The sequence below is a fragment of the Hordeum vulgare genome, chromosome 1H, assembly GCF_904849725.1.
Source record: "Hordeum vulgare subsp. vulgare chromosome 1H, MorexV3_pseudomolecules_assembly, whole genome shotgun sequence".
NCBI lineage: Eukaryota > Viridiplantae > Streptophyta > Magnoliopsida > Poales > Poaceae > Hordeum > Hordeum vulgare.
In genome coordinates this window covers 221,137,282-221,154,080 of record NC_058518.1, presented here as the reverse complement: position 1 = coordinate 221,154,080, position 16,799 = coordinate 221,137,282, and positions in this window count along the sequence as shown.

Below are 16,799 nucleotides of genomic sequence, written 5' to 3'. Positions count from 1 at the left end.
GAAATGGTTTTCTTCAACTGATGAAGAAAGTCACTCTGAATGTGAAGAAATTAACTAAGAAATTGATTCTTAGGGCCCTACGACAATTGTACGCGGCGTCTGTAATCAACATTCTTATATGGTGGGTAACGCCACCGCCCAATGTGAAATTCCTCAAGTTGATTTTCTTCAAATGATCAATTTCCTCACAATGCATTTTTCTTGAAAACAACTGTTCTTCATTATGATGATCTATTACAAAATCTTCAAAAACACTTGATGACTTTCATTTGCCTAGGTAGACTGTGATTTCTAGTCCTCAACAACATTCACTTATTGCTATTTCTTCAAGTTGATGTTTCTGCTAAGTGAATGTGATCGGACCCTACTTTCCCTCTATGCTATACTTATCGAGTCTATTCAATTCTTCATATGCGTTCTACTTGAAACTTAGTTCAAAATCCTAACTGCATCCTTGTCAGCTCATGATTTTGTAACGAAAATCCTCAAATCTTCAAAAATTGTTTTCTTTAAAGGCACAGTAACTGAACCCCCACTTCCCACGATCGGATAACCACGATCTCCACTATTTCCACCGCATCATACGAGAGCTACACGTGTCCTGCGGAGACGTAGAGGCAGGGGCTATTTGGTCCGAAACTTTCGCGCCAAACAATAACTTTTGGGCTATAAACATGTCCTTATCCCCCTCGGTATCCTCTTCTTCGCCTCATCGCTCTCCTGCCACAGCACACTCCACCAAACCCTAGCGCCACCGCTGGTAGTCTTGTCGCCGGTGAGGAAGAGCTTCACTGCCTCGACCTTTTCGTTGCCAGAGTCACGCCGCAGTCGGACCATCTTCGTCCGCCGCCGCCGTAGACGTCCTCTGCCGCCAAGTTAGGGTGCATTGGACACTCGAACGAAGAGCCTCTCCAACACTACTTTCCGTGTTCTTCGTACGCACCTTTCAGGGTAAATATATCCCATTTTTACAGCAGATTAGATCTGAAATTTTACATCTTCTATGTGAAATATGTTTTTCCTCAAGATACGATGCGCACATGATTCCACAAACACTACCTATCACCACAATCATTGATGAACTAGCTAAGCATCTAAGATTTTCACGAGATTCCTCAATTGTGCGAATTTTTGGATCTGTACAACTCTGGAACCCAAGAACAGTATGCTTAGGCAAATTCCTCAACCACTGGTTATATTCCTCAAACTGTCAAACTTTTTCATTTTCTTCAAATCTGAGAACGCATATGACCTCTCCAAATTCCTCGCAACTATACTCTGTTCACAGGTACACACATGTCAGCTGATGAATCTCTCGGTTCTCATCACATTAACTCATTTGCAGCGTTTCTGGAAGAAACTCTTCAAGGCTCATCAGAATCCTCAAGAGTTCAAAATCATCAGCAAAGTCCTCAACTGAAGAAAATGGAGGAAGAGAGAAAACAGAAGGGAGGAAAGAAACTGGAGCAGAACACAGCTGCTGATATCCCTGAGGACATATACTTGGACTATTGTACGCGTGATGAACATGAGACAATGGCCAAGAGAAAGATAAGGCTGCAGAAGATTGAACGCCGATGGGCGAAGGAATGGAAGGAGTACAGGTTTGTGAATCCAAAATATGCGAAGAAATTCGCTTTGAAGCCTCATGGCAGAAGGGCCCCACTTGAGGATCATCAAGTAGCTCATCCATCAAGCCTCAAGACCATTGATGACTATCCAGGTGAAAAGGAAAAGCATCTGGCCAAGCTCAAGAAGCAAGCAGAAGCTGCAGTGAGGAAATTTAATGGATCCTTAGTTGCTGCCTCCGGTGCTGCTAATTCCTCAGCGGCAGAAACCTCACGCTTAGAAATTCCTCACACGTAGTCTGTGCCATCAAAGCAAAGGGCTCCAAAGCCTCAAGAGAAGTCTGCTCAGGCTTCTGTCACAAAACCCTTAGCTCCAAAACCCTAAGCATGTCGTGAAACCTACGACCGCCAGCTCCAGCTCCTCACTCCCAGCTGCAACTAGCTCGGAGACAAAGTCTTCAACACCACTTATGAAGACTTTGGCAACTGCTGAACATGCACCTCTGCCCAGCCCCAACAAAATCATCGCAGTCCCGTGCATCAGAGGGAAGTAATGAATATGATGATGAAACCCTGCAAGCCATCATCAGAAACAAGCAAGAAAGGGTAGCACAAGCATTAGGCAGTGCTATTCCTCTGGCCATGGACCCCAAGGTCCTCCTTGACTACATCAATATATGGTATGAGGACCCAAACACTCCCATTGATGATTTGAAACTTCCTCCTGGCATCAGCCACATGGTGGCCACCTTCATAAATGAAGCCAAGTGGAAAGAACAGCAGGCCAGGCAGGCAAAGGTTGCAAAGGCCAAAAAGTAGAAATTCCTCAGGCAGAATCTTCTCAAACTTACTCCTGATGCACTGGTGTCAACCGAGGCAGAGCTGCAAGTATTGACTGACAAGTATGACAAGCTGTCAGATCGCAAAAGCATCAAGAGCAATTTCATCAAGCTAGCCACTAGTGTTGTTGATGACTACAACAAGAGAACCGCACCACCAGCACCAACTCCTCAGCCCCTGGTTGAGCAGCCAGCAGATGCATCTCCTGATGAGGAGGAAACTCCTCAAGCCGAGGAAGAACACCAAGAGCGCCGTGTTGATGAACCGGCCATTGAAGAAATCATCACGGAAACTGCAACTGATGAAATAGCAACCACTGATGAAACTGCTCCTGATCCAGCTGCTTCATCAAAGCAGGCTGATGACTCTGTTCCAGCTGGTTCCTCACCACCAGCTGAAGAATCTGCAGAAAGAACACCTTCACCAAAAGCTTCAAAGGTGAAGAAGATAATTCCGTCTGCATCAGACATGAAGAAAACAAGGGTTACTGAAAAGGAAGCAAAGAAGAGAAAAGCCTCCTCAGCAGTAGAAGAGACTGAGGCAAAGCGCCTCAAAGAAACTAAAGAAACTGCTCCTCTGGATCCAGTGCCTCTAAATGTCGCCCCTTCATATGAGATGGTCGTCATTGATGACCCAGCTACAAGGGCAGATGAGGAAATGAAGGATGTCGCCTCTGAGGAACACACTGATGAGGAAATCCAGATTGATGACAGTCCTAAACCTCTTATTCCTCAGACAGAGATTGCTCAAGCATCAGCTGCAGCAGCAGATGAAACTGCTTCTGCCACAAAGCCAGCTGAAGAAAAACAAGCCGAGGAAAATGTACATTATGAGCAAACTCCTCAAGATGAGGAACAGGCTGACCCAACTCCTCCAAATGAGAAAGAAGCAAAAATTCCTCAGCCTGAAGCTCAGCCAGAGCCAACGTCATCTCCCCAGCAAGAAGTACCAGCTGATCAAATTCCTCAACTTGAGGAAAATACTGAAGAAAATGTACCCGGCCAAGACAATGAATTCATTGTGCTCAACCCAGAGACTGCCATTGTTGTCTCCTCCCCCATTCCTCAGCAAAATCTTAAGCCAGTTCAGCGCCAACCTTTCTCCAAGCGTCCAAAGTTTCAGAAAGAAGATTTCTTTGAAGAACGCATGTATTTCATCGGAGAGAACCCTTATGACAAGCCTCAAATGAGGCATCTGAAGTTTTGGACAAGGACTCAGATGAACTACTATTCCTCTGTGCTCTGTGGATGCAACAAGATATTCCAGCACAGGCACATTCCTTATGTTGAGCTTGAAGCAATACCCTGCGTGGAACCAGTCCTCAATGTACTCCATGATGCAGGTTTGCTTCCCATGTGCTCAGACATATCAGACTGGAATAGCGAGCTCATTCTGCAGTTCTATGTCACTCTGCACATATCTGGCAACGCTGATGACATCAACACTTGGGTGTTTGACTGGATGTCCCAAAATACTCACTACAAAGCTCCTGCTTCTGAACTCCTCAGAGAACTGCCCGTACCAATGCCCTCAGATGGGGCAGTGAAGCTTTATGGTGAGCGTGAGCTACCAAACGGAATGATGGAAGTCCTCATGAAGCCTTTGGCTGCAGGAAAACCCTCAAGAACAACATTCCTCGTCCATGAGCTCAAGTACACACCCCGGTCTGTCTACAGAATCCTCTGCAGTGTGCTCGCGCCAATCAAAGGCCATGACGATGAAGAAGATGTTGTAGGCCTCATGAAGAATATCCTCTTCAACATCATTCACGGTATTCCCATTAATATCCATGATTTTTTCTTGAGGACTTTGGCCGACAATGCCATGTGCCCCTATGATCACAAGATTTATGCCCCGTGGATCATGAGATTCATCAGGACAAGGACATGCATCAACTTTCATGCTGATTGTCACAACCATGTCGGGTATATGCCTCCTATCAGGGTCAACAAGAAGACTTTTGAGCCCATTGAAGGAAAAGGAAAATCTGTGGTTGCAGAAGGCAGCAGGCCCCTTGATGGCCAGTTCAGAGAGCCAGAAGCATATTCTTCATGGGACAATACCGAGACTCGTCCAGCAAGCCCAGTTCCTCCTCGCGTGCTGAACACCAGAGAGCTCCTCCTCAGTCTTCACCAGAAGGTGGATCGCAACCACAAATGGGTCAAACGCCAGTTTGGTGCCATTGTGAAAACCCTCACTGAAACTCAGAACTCTGTGAAGATTAATCATCAGTATCTGCAGGAGGTTTTCGATCGCACCAGGGCTACACTTGCACATCTGAAGACTCAGACTGAGCTTGAAGCAATGGACTTTGAGCGAGACTTTGACTGGTCGTGGCCTCCCAAGAGGAAATTCAGGCCCATTCCAGTGCCAGACCTTGAAGACAGCTCCTTTTCTTCATTCTGCACCGCTGAATCTGATGAGGAACAACTCGACACAGCAACCGGCCCAAGGAAGAAGACTACCCCCAAGAAGCGTCACGGCTCTTCATCAACCGCCAAGAAATGAAGTCTTCACGGGCGTTAGTCCTCAGTTTGTCCCTTTTTGTCACTTGATGACAAAGGGGGAGAAACTCGAGAGTTAGTCTTCAAGCGGGATATTTTTGGGGCCTATGAACTATATTTAAGTTACAAACTCTTGGCTCTTCTGAAGTTTTTATGTAATGAGTTGTAACTTAAGCCCAATGGTTCTCTGACGCTTTTGAACATTTTTCTTCGCATGCTTATTCCTCAAAGTTTTAATGCACGCATGCTGGAATTCGTCAGATACCATTTGTCATCATGCATCTTCATTTTCTTCCTATGATTTGTTATATGTATGCATGATTTACAAGACTCAGGGGGAGATCTCCATGATATAAATCATCAATGTGCATCTGCTATAAAAGCAAAATCCTCAAGGTATGCACATCTTTAGGGGGAGTCTCTCTGAATCTTGTTTTCAAATTCCTCAAATGAGTATTTACACTTCATATTTTTGATCCCTGTTGAAGACTTAACCTAATTGTCATCAACCACCAAAAAGGGGGAGATTGTAAGTGCATCTAGTGCCCCTTAGTGATTTTGGTGGTTTGAAGACTTATAGGTTAAGTATCTAATGTGTTTATAAGTGTACACAGGATCTATAAGTCATTGAGGAGTTTGAGATATTTGAAGAATATCGACCCCTAAAAATGTATATCTTCAGTTGAAGAAATTGGTTTGAAGTTGAAGAAATGAATCGCGAGGAATCTGCGATGAAATTGATATTCCTCATGAAGATACTGATATTGAGAAGACCGGTGGTTCCTGAAGAAAATCATTCTGAAGAAATTGAAGCGTGAAGATTTACGCTTTCTGTTTTACTTTCTTCGCATTTGAGTAATAGGAACACCGTACTGTTAAAGGGGGTCAAAGTTACACTTCGGAATGAATTTCCTCATGATGCTCAACCCAAGCCTAATCCTACCAAAAGCCTCAAGTGAGGAATATGAGTGACATGAGGACTCTCACAGTTGAGGGTCCCGACCGTTTCGATAACCACGCCAAGTCACTGGTCTTATCCACTCCAACGGTCATATTATTTAAGGGCATTCGTGTCAAATCATGTCGGGATGCTCCCAGGCTATAAATAGCCACCCCCCACAACCACTAGCTGGTTGGCTGCTCCGTTAGAAACTGACACTTGTCATAAGAGCAACCCAAATTCCTCAGAGCCTTCGAGAGTAATTCATCAGTGAGGAAATACACCACCCACCGAAACCACAAACCAAACCTAGTGATTGAGCATCACTCAAGAAGTTGTTCCTGTGTGGGACTGAAGCCTTTTACCTTTGAGGACTGTGCATCCTCCAGACGGTTAGGCGTCATGGTCTAGAACGTTCCAGCAGTTCATTGTGGATCGTCGGGTGACCAAGTTTGTGAGGGTTTGGAAGTCTGCCCTGAAGACTTACCACGAGTGTTGGGCGAGGACTGTGTGTCCTTAGCTCAAGGAGAATATGGTAGGGACTGTGTGTCCCGGGACTGGGTGTCCTTTGGTTTCAATACCAAGCCGCTCCAAACCAGATGTACAACTGTCACAACAGTTGGAACTGGGTCATCAACGACTGTCTTCTCTGAGAATCGGGTTCTAATTCCTCAACTCTTTACTTTCTCTGTATTATGTGTTGATGACTTTCACTATGACTGTTTGAAGAATTTGCTGAAGACTTTCTCTGAATTTCCTCAACCCCAAATTCTTCACAATAGTTAATCATCATCTGTACTGTGCGTGCCTGCTTACTGTGTAATCTGTTTTCACATTCTTCACTCTGAAATACTGCTGGTGTGAAAGTTTGCACGTCTGATCCTTTACTGTTTCCGCTGTAAGTTAGTCATTAGTGAGGGATTTCCTCAAAAGGAATTTCCTCAGTGATGAAATTCTAAAAATCTCCTATTCACCCCCTCTAGTCGATATAACGCACTTTCGTCCCGCAGCTCGACCTCCCGCGTGTTGTCGAGCCGGCACCCGCTGAGTCTCTTCGTCTTCTTCCGGACGAAGTCCGCCCGCATATGGAAGTCCCGGTGGAGCGGTACGTCCGGGTGCCCGTCTCCAGCGAGGAGGAGGGCTCTGACGCCGAGCCTGCAGGTGCCATGGGCGACATCGGCGGCCTCTCCCCCTAGGCGCCCCCAACTTCTGCTTACCTGTTCCTACGATGTTGGATCGAGAACTCTGCCCTGTCGGGCGTTAAGCTTTTGTGTTATTACCTTTGTCGTCCGCTGTTTTCCCTTTCGCCCTTGAATTGGCGGTTTGCTCACTGGTGGTTGTTGCGGCTCGGCTTCGAAGCTTAGGGTCCATCGTTGCCCGAGCCATTGCTTGGGGGGAGCGGCGGTCAGGGCCCTCGTGAGGTCTCGTCCTCCCGAGGCACCGCTCTTGCGGCTGCACGCTTGGTCGATGGCCTCGTTCCTCGCCGCAGCCGAATCCTTAGGCCCTGCATCCCTTCGTTAGCACGCGAGTTTTTAATTTGTTGTCAGTTTGGCGTGAAACCAAATGACCCCCGTCGGGGCGTGCGGAGTACTTAGCTCGTGGGTTTGTGCCAGTCCCTTCCGTATCTCCACCTGAGTAGCTCATGCTCTGTAAGTGGGATGGGGTGGAGACCCTTTCGGCACTCTATGCTTGTGGGCCTTGGTCCCGCACCTTCTGACCGGCGAGGCTCCTGAGGCTCGATGCTCAGGAGCCCCCTTTGGCGCTTGAGCGATTCCTCTTCCCGTTTCTTTGGTCATCGCCCCAGGATGCCCTGAGGCCTCCTGAGACTCTTTGTGGTGATATCGTGCTTCGATCCGGACCCCCGAGCGGGGGTTGATCGCCGAAAATGTTTGCCCCTGGGACGACAAGTCCTTGCTTTCGCTCCTTGGCCCCTAGGGGCGGTGCGGAGCATGCAGCTCCTCAGAAAATCCAGAAAGAGAGGCTTCAAAGCCGAGAAAGCGCAAGAGAAAATTCCACCCCCCTTTTTGTTTTGAAAATATCAACTTTTAAAATTGACAGATTTAAGTACGGCAGAAGATAGTTCAAAATTCAGGAAAAAGCAACCAAACGCCGCGTCCGGCACCTAGGCTGGCATAGTCATTGGTGGACTATGTGGGTTTCTTTGCCAGCTGTGGGCATAGTCATTGGTGGACTGAGTTGATTGCCTCCATCTTCTCCCCAGCGTGGAGCATAGGGCTTCCACATGGCATTGGGTGGACCCCTTCCGCGTCCTCGGGGGGCCCTGGGCGTATACAGCCTCGGCTCGTTATTACGTGGGAGTGTCATGATGGGGGTGTATCTGGGAGGTCGCGAGGACGCTTTGGCCTCGCGAGTGTCCCTACCCCCGATGCATAGGCGCCTGATTCCGGAAGTCATTGGTTGACTATGTTGATCACCGTCGTTTTCCCCCCAGCATTGAGCGTAGGGCTTCCACTAGGCGGGGATGGACCCCTTCTGCATCCTCGGGGGACCCTGGGCGTATACAGCATCGGCTCGTTATTATGTGAGAGTGTCACGAGATGAAGTAGGTTCCGGAAGGATTGAAGGACGATGCAGAGGTGAGATGGGTTGATGCAGGTCCTACGCGCTCCTTCTCGTGAGGCCGGTTGAGGGATTTTCTATTGCTCTACGTTGGCAGGTCCGAGTCCCGCACATTTCCCTACTGCCGTGAGGCGCCTCACGGGGCAAGGCCCTGGCTCCCTTGATACCGACCAAATGTGCCTGGACGGCACCAGGGTGGCCAAGTGGCTTTGTGACCGGTAAGGCTCCCGAGGCGCGATGCTCAGGAGCCCCCTTTAACATTCGAGTGGCTCTGCGTCGCCAAGATCCAGTCCCGCACATTTCCGAACCGCTGTTGCATGCGATTGAATGAACGGACATAACTACGGGGTCAAGCCCTACCACCCCTGATAATGACCGATTGTCTGTGGACGATATCAAGGGTGGCAGGTGGCCTTATGACTGGTAAGGCCCCTAAGGCACAATGCTCAGGAGCCCCTTTTGACGCTCAAGCGGCCCCCATCTCGTCATGTTGATTCTGGCCCTTGTTAGCCACGAGGCCTCCCCAGGCCCCGCAACGGGGCATCGTGCACCGGCCGGAGCCCCCGAGCGGGGGGGGGGGGGGGTAGATTGCCCGAAGATGCAAGCAAAGCAAGATGTCAGGTCGCCGAATGGATGCAGCAGAAGTTATAGAGACATGAGTAAATGATATGATGGGCACGGGTATGTCGTGAACACTTGAAGTTCGTGCGGTCAGCACATATTCCCTAGAGCTGTGAACCCAAAAAATTACCTCGCATAGCTTCTTCGCGTATGAGGGGCGCCTCTTGAGGCCCGACCCTCGGCGCCTGCTCCAGCTCCATGGTTGCCGCGGGTGGGCCACGCCACTTATGTCTCGTTGCTTCATATGACTTGTCCTCTTGAGACCTGGGGTCCGGTTCTTCGCAGTTCCTCCGCGGGGACGGGGGCTGGTGTCATGCCCCGCGGCTTGGGGGCACTGGGGGCCTCCAGGGCGTTCCTTACTCATCGCGAGGGTCAGGTGGTATCGCATACTCCGGTATGTAAGGCTCCATGTAGGCGTTTGATCGACCTCAAACCATTCAGCAAATCGATGGTGGCGGTCCCTCTAAGCGGTGGAGGGGGATCCCCTGGGCCGTGTTGCTGGAAGATCTTCCTGTGATGGGCCTCCTCGCAAAGTCGCTTGTTCCTGTTGCCGTCGTTGGTTGGTCTCGGTACTGCTCGGTGCAGACTTCCCCCTTGGTGCCCTGGCGTGTCTCCGTTGCCTTAGTTCGCCCGCGCCAATGTCTCCGCCACGTGATAGCTGCGCCTGAGGGAGCGCTCCCGCCTGGGCGCTCCGGGTTGTCGGGGACCGACCTGGTCTTGGCGATGTGCGCCGGCGTGTGCATCGAACGCCCTGCCGTTCTCTTCGCGCCCGTGGTGGTTGCCGTCATGCTGCGCATGAGGCCGGTCGCCAGGACCTGGAGGAGGAGAAGGGTAGCGTGAGATGCCCCTCTCTCGGCCCCGCCTCGCATAGGAGGGGCTCCGTCGCTTGCAGGCTCGGGGACCGGCACGAGGTGCGAGCCCCCGGAGACCGGCGCGTGCGGCCTTGAAGAAGAGTGGGTCGGATGGCCTTCTGGGCGATGGCGATCAGCTCCATGATGTGGTCTGCCCACGCATCGAAGCCCCCTCGTGTCGGTCGTTGGAGGAGCATCTCGCTCGCCATCTGCAACACGTAGTGTGTGCCGAGGTCCGCCAAGTTGATGTGGCGCGTCGGGGATGCCGGTGGCGCCGTCCAGCCACCGGGCGCCTGGGTGGTGCGGGTGGTCGCGGTGGTGGAGGTGATGTTGATGATCTGGTACGAGCCGTCGAGTACCACAACGTCGGTACACGTTGCGGCCACTGCGCTATGACGATTGGAGGTCAGCTCGACGAGGCTCGAAGGAGCTTGTTGGGCGCCAGTCATCGGAGGAGCGGGCTTAGGGAAGATGGAGCTCGGAGAAGACCTCGACACGCCCCCTACCTGGCGCGCTAAATATCGGATTTCGGGCTCCACAAAACTCTAAAGATTCAAAACCAGGGGCGTGTGCGAAGATCTCTCTCGGGATCACCTCAACTGGCTCGCTACTCGATGGAGATAGCAAATAACTCACTCGATGGTGAGGAAGACACAGAACACGGTAGTTTACCCAGGTTCGGGCCGCTGAGAAGCATAATACCCTACTCCTGCTTTGGTGGATTGCCTCTCGTGGAGATTGGTGGATGAACTAGTACAATATTTTAGGGCCTCCGAAGGCTGGATGGCCTTTGCGTGGCGTTGGTGGGTGAATGAATAGATCTCTCCCTCTACAAGTAACCTATCCTCTATATATAGCGGCGACCCCGGTCCTCTTCCCTTATCATCTCAGCGGGAAGGGATCCCACAACAGCCAATTTCGAAGGGGGACATGCTTCCCCTGCCCAAAAGTGGTCTTCGCCTGCAAAGTGGCTGGCAGCGGTGGAGGGACACACGCAAAACACTTAGGTTGGCTCGACGAACCTAGCATGTACATACATGGCATCGAATACAGGAGACCGAAAGGTCGAACATGAGTCGTATGGTTGATACGATCAACATGGAGATGCTCCATTGATGACTAGTTCGTCTCACATGATGATCGGACACGGGCTAGTCAACGTGGATCATGTATCACTTGGATGACGAGAGGGATGTCCATCTAAGTGGGAGCTCATTAGATGAACTTAATTATCATGAACATAGTCAAAAGGTCTTTGCAAATTATGTTATAACTTGCGCTATAGCTCTACAGTTTTTGATACGTTCCTAGAGAAAACTTAGTTGAAAGATATAAGTAGCAATTATGCGGATTTGGTTCGTTAACTGAGGATTGTCATCATTGTTGCATAGAAGGCTTATGTCCTCAATGCATCGCTCAGTGTGCTGAACCCCAAGCGTGGTCTGTTGATGTTGCGAACATCTGACGTACACGTCTTTGATAACTACATGATAGTTCAATGCATATTTCTTAAACGGCTTAGAAATGATGCACTAAAGACGTTTTGTACGTCACTGGACATATGAGATGTTCCAAGGGATGAAATTGGGATTTCATGCTCGTGCCCTTGTTGATAGGTATGATACCTTCGACAAGATTCTTTGTCTACAAAGTAAGGGAGAAAAGCTCAATCGTTGAGCATGTGCTCAAATTGTCTGAATACTACAGTCACTTGAATCAAGTAGGAGTTAGTCTTCTAGATGAGATAGTGATGGTTCTCCAAGTCACTGCCACCAAGCTACTAGAGCTTCGTGATGAACTATAACATATCAGGGATGGATATGATGATCCTTGAGATCAGAAAGGAGCATAAATTGTTGATGGTTTGTAAAACCGCTAGTTTCAAGAAGGGGAAGGGCATGAAGGGATACTTCATTAAACGGCAAACCAGTTACTGCTCTAGTGAAGAGACCCAAGGTTGAACCCAAACCCGACACTAAGTGCTTTTGTAATGAGGGGAACGGTCACTGAAGAGGAACTACCCTAGATGCTTGGTAGATGAGAAGGCTGGCAAAGTCGACAAAAGTATATTGTATATACATGATATTGATGTGTACTTTACTAGTACTCCTACTAGCACCAGGGTATTAGATACCGGTTCGATTGCTAAGTGTTAGTAACTCGAAATAAAAGCTACGCAATAAACAGAGACTAGCTAAAGGCGAGGTGACGATGTGTGTTGGAAGTGTTTCCAAGGTTGATATGATCAAACATCGCACGCTTCCGCTACCATCGAAATTAGTGTTAAACCTAAATAATTGTTATTTGGTGTCTGCGTTGAGCATAAACATGATTGGATTATGTTTGTGGCAATAAAGTTATTCATCTAAAGAGAATAATGGTTATTCTGTTTACTTGAATAATACCTTCAATGGTCTTGCACCTAGAATGAATGGTTTATTGAATCTTGATCGTAGTGATACACATGTTCATAATATTGTTGCCAAAAGATATAAAGTAATAATGATAGTACCACTTATTTTATGGCACTGCCACTTGAGTCATATTGGTATAAGACGCATGAAGAAGCTCCATACTGATGGATCTTTGGACTCACTCGTTTTGGAAACGTTTGAGACATGTGAATCATGCCTATTGGTGTAAACGCATGAAGAAGCTCCATGCTGATGGATCTTTGGAATCACTCATTTTTGAAAAGTTTGAGACATACGAACCATGTCTATTGGTATAAACGCATGAAGAAAGTCCATGCAGATAAATCGTTTATACTCTCTTGATTTTGAATCACTTGAGACATGCAAATCATACCACATGGGCAAGATGACTGAAGACCTCGTTTTCCAGTGAGATGGAACAAGAAAGTAACTTGTTGGAAGTAATGCATTTGATGTGTGCAATCCAGTAAGTGCTGAGGCACGCAGTGGATATCATTATGTTCTTAGTTCACAGATGATTTGAGTAGATACTAGTATATTGCTACTGCAACAAAAGACCTTCCAACGGCGCCAGAAATAGGTGTGTTGGCGGCACTAGGAATCCTTCTGCTACGGCTACGCCTTAAGGGACTTCCTAGGCAAATATGCAAAGGATTTCCCCCGTGGCCTTGGAGCCTTGCATTGGTGTTCCCTTGAAGCGGAAAGGGTGATGTAGCGCAGCGGTGGTAAGTATTTCCCTTAGTTTGAGAACCAAGGTATCGATCTAGTGAAGGAGTATCACAAGAGCCTGCACAAACACAAAAAGCTTGCTCCCAACGCTATGAAGGGGTTGTCAATCCCTTATAGATTGTTCACCAAGTGAGAACTGAAAGCAACAAAGTAACAAAGCAAAGTAAAAGCGAAAGTGGAAACGATAGGCGTGAATAGACCCGGGGCCGTAGTGTCTACTAGTGGCTTCTCTCATGAAAGCAAGTAGACGGTGGGTGAACAAATTACTGTCGAGCAATTGATAGAACCGCGCAAAGTCGTGACGTCATCTATGGCAATGATTATATCTATAGGCATCACGTCCAAAACAAGTAGACCGATACTTTCTGCATCTACTACTATTACTCCACACGTCAATCGCTATCCAGCATGCATCTAGTGTATTAATTCCAAAAGAACAGAGTAACGCCTTAAGCAAGATGACATGATGTAGATGGACAATCTCATATCTACGACAGAGCCCACCTTGTTACCCTTGATGCCAACTACACGATGTGTGCCTTGCTGCCCCTACTGTCACTGGGAAAGGTCACCACACGGTAAGAACCCAAAACCAAGCACTTCTCCCATTGCAAGAATCATAGATCTAGTTGGCCAGACAAAACCCAAGACTCAGAGAGACTTACAAGGATATCAAATCATGCATATAAGAAATCAGCAAAGACTCAGATATATATCATAGATAATCTCATCACAAATCCACAATTCATCGGATCTCGACAAACACAGCGCCAAAGAGGATTACATCGGATAGATCTCCATGAAGATCATGGAGAACTTTGTATTGAAGATCCAAGAGAGAGAAGAAGCCATATAGCTACTAACTACGGACCCGTAGGTCTGAAGTGAACTACTCACGAGCCATTGGAGGGGCGATGACATTGATGTAGAAGCCCGCCGCTTCCAAAGTCCCCTCCGGCAGGGCACCGGGAAGGGTCTCCAGATGAGATCTCGCGGAAACGGAAGCTTGCGGCGGCGGAAAAGTATTTTCATGGATCCCTTGATTTTTTTTCCTGTATTTTAGGGAATATATAGGCGAAAGATCTAGGTCAGGGGGGCGCTAGGGAGGCCACAAGCCTGCCCACTGCCGCCCCTGGTGGCGGAGAGGGGGCTTGTGGGCTCCCTGTAGCCCTCCTGACTTGGCCCACAAGCCCCCTGACCTTCTTCCGTTCGAAAAAAAATCATTTCAGGGATTTTATTCCATTTGGACTCCGTTCCAAAATCAGATCTGAAAAGAGCCAAAAACACACAAAAAACACGAACTGGCACTGAATTAATAAGTTAGTACCAAAAAAGATATAAAAGGTACATAAAACATCAAAAGATGACAAGATAACATCATGAAACCATAAAAAATTATAGATACGTTTGAGACGTATCATATATCTACTTGATGAAAGACAAGTCTGAATTATTGAAGGGTTCAAGTAATTTCAGAGTGAAGTTCAAGATCATCATGACAAGAGGATAATATGTCTACGATGTGATCATGGAGGTAAACACATATATCCGAGTTACGAGTTTGGTAAACATTTAAGATAATGTGAAAATTGTTTCACGTGAAAATTGTTTCACAACACATGCCACGTGGAACACCATAGTCTGATGGTGTGTCTGTATGTCATAGTCGTGCCCTATTAGATATGGTGCATACTATGATATCTCTTATCAAGTTACCACTATCGTTTATGGGTTAGGCATTAGAGAAAACCGCGTTAACTTTAAATAGGACACCACGTAATTCCGTTGAGATGACACTGTATGAACTATGGTTTAAAGAAACCTAAGTTGTCGTTTCTTAATACGTTTGGGGCTGCGATGCTTATGTGAAAGAGTTTCAACTTGATAAGCTCGAACCCAAAGCAGATAAATGCATCTTCGTAGGATAGCCAAAACAGTTGGGTATACCTCCTATCTCAGATCCGGAAGCAAAAGCGTTTGTTTCTAGAAACGGGTCCTTTCTCGAGGAAAAGTTTCTCTCGAAAGAATTGAGTGGGAGGATGGTGGAAACTTGATGAGTTTATTGAACCATTACTTCAACCAGTGAATGTAGCAGGGCGTAGGAAGTTGTTCGTGTGGCGCCTACACCAATTGAAGTGGAAGCAGATGATAGTGATCATGAAGCTTTGGATCAAGTCACTACCAAACCTCATAGGTCGACAAGGACAGGTACTACTCCAGAATGGCACGATAATCCTGCCTTGGAGGTCATGTTGCTAGACAACAATGAACCTGTGAGCTATGGAGAAGCGATGGTGGGCCCGGATTTCGACAAATGGATGGAGGCCATGAAATCCGAGAGGAGGATCCACGTATAAAAACAAAGTGTAGACTTTGGAAGTACTACTTGATGGTCGTAAGACTGTTAACTATAGATGGATATTTAAAAGAAAGACAGATGATGATGGTGAAAAGTCACCATTAATAAAGCTCGACTTGTCACAAAGATGTTTCCGACAAATTCAAAGAGTTGACTACGATGAGACTTTCTCACTTGTAGCGATGTTGAAAGTTTGTTGGAATTATGTTAGCAGTTACTACATCATTTATGAAATCTTGCAGATAGGATGTCAAATATTGTTTCCTCGATGGTTTCCTTGAGGAAAGGTTGTATCTGATACAACCAGAAGGTTTTGTTGATCCTAAAGGATGCTAACAAGTATGCAAAGCTCCACCAATCCTTCTATGGACTGGACCAAGCATCTCGGAGTTGGAATATATGCTTTGATGAGATGATCAAAGATTTTGGTTTTATACAAGGTTTGTGAGAAACTTGTATTTCCAAAGAAGTGACTCGGAGCACTATAGAATTTCTCATAAATATATATGGTTGACATATTGTTGATCGGAAATGATGTGGAATTTCTGGAAAGCATATAGGGTTGTATGAAAGGATTTTTTCAAAGGGAAACCTGGATTAAGCTACTTGAACATTGAGCATCAAGATCTATGGAGATAGATCAAAGTGCTCAATAGAACTTTCAAACGAAATACATGCCTTGACAAGTTTTTGAAGGAGTTCAAAATAGATCGGCAAAGAAGGAGTTCTTGGCTGTGTTGTAAGGTGTGAATTTGAGTAAGACTCAAAAGCCCGACCACGGCAGAAGAAAGAGAAAGGATAAAGTTCGTCCCCTATGCATCAGCCGTAGGCTCTATAAGTATGCTATGTTGTGTACCGCACCTGAAATTTGCTTTACCACGAGTCAGTCAAGGGGTACAAGAGTGATCCAGGAATGGATCACTGGACAGCGGTCAAAGTTATCGTTAGTAACTAGTGGACTAAGGATTTTTTTTTCTTGATTATGGAGGTGATTAAAGAGTTCGCCATAAAGGGTTACGTCGATGCAAGCCTTGTCACTAATCCGGATGACTCTAAGTAGTAAACCGGATTCATATGGTGGAGCAGTGATTTGGAATAGTCCAAAATGACGATGGTAGAAGCATCTACAGGATGACATAGAGATTTGTATATCACACACGGATTTGAATGGTTCAGACCCGTTGACTAATAAACCTCTCTCACAAGCAAGACATGATCAGACCCAAAAACTGTATGGGTGTTAGATTCATTACAGTCACATAGTGATGTGAACTAGATTATTGACTCTAGTGCAAGTGGGAGACTATTGGAAATATGCCCTAGAGGCAATAATAAATTGGTTATTGTTATATTTCCTTGTTCATGATAATTG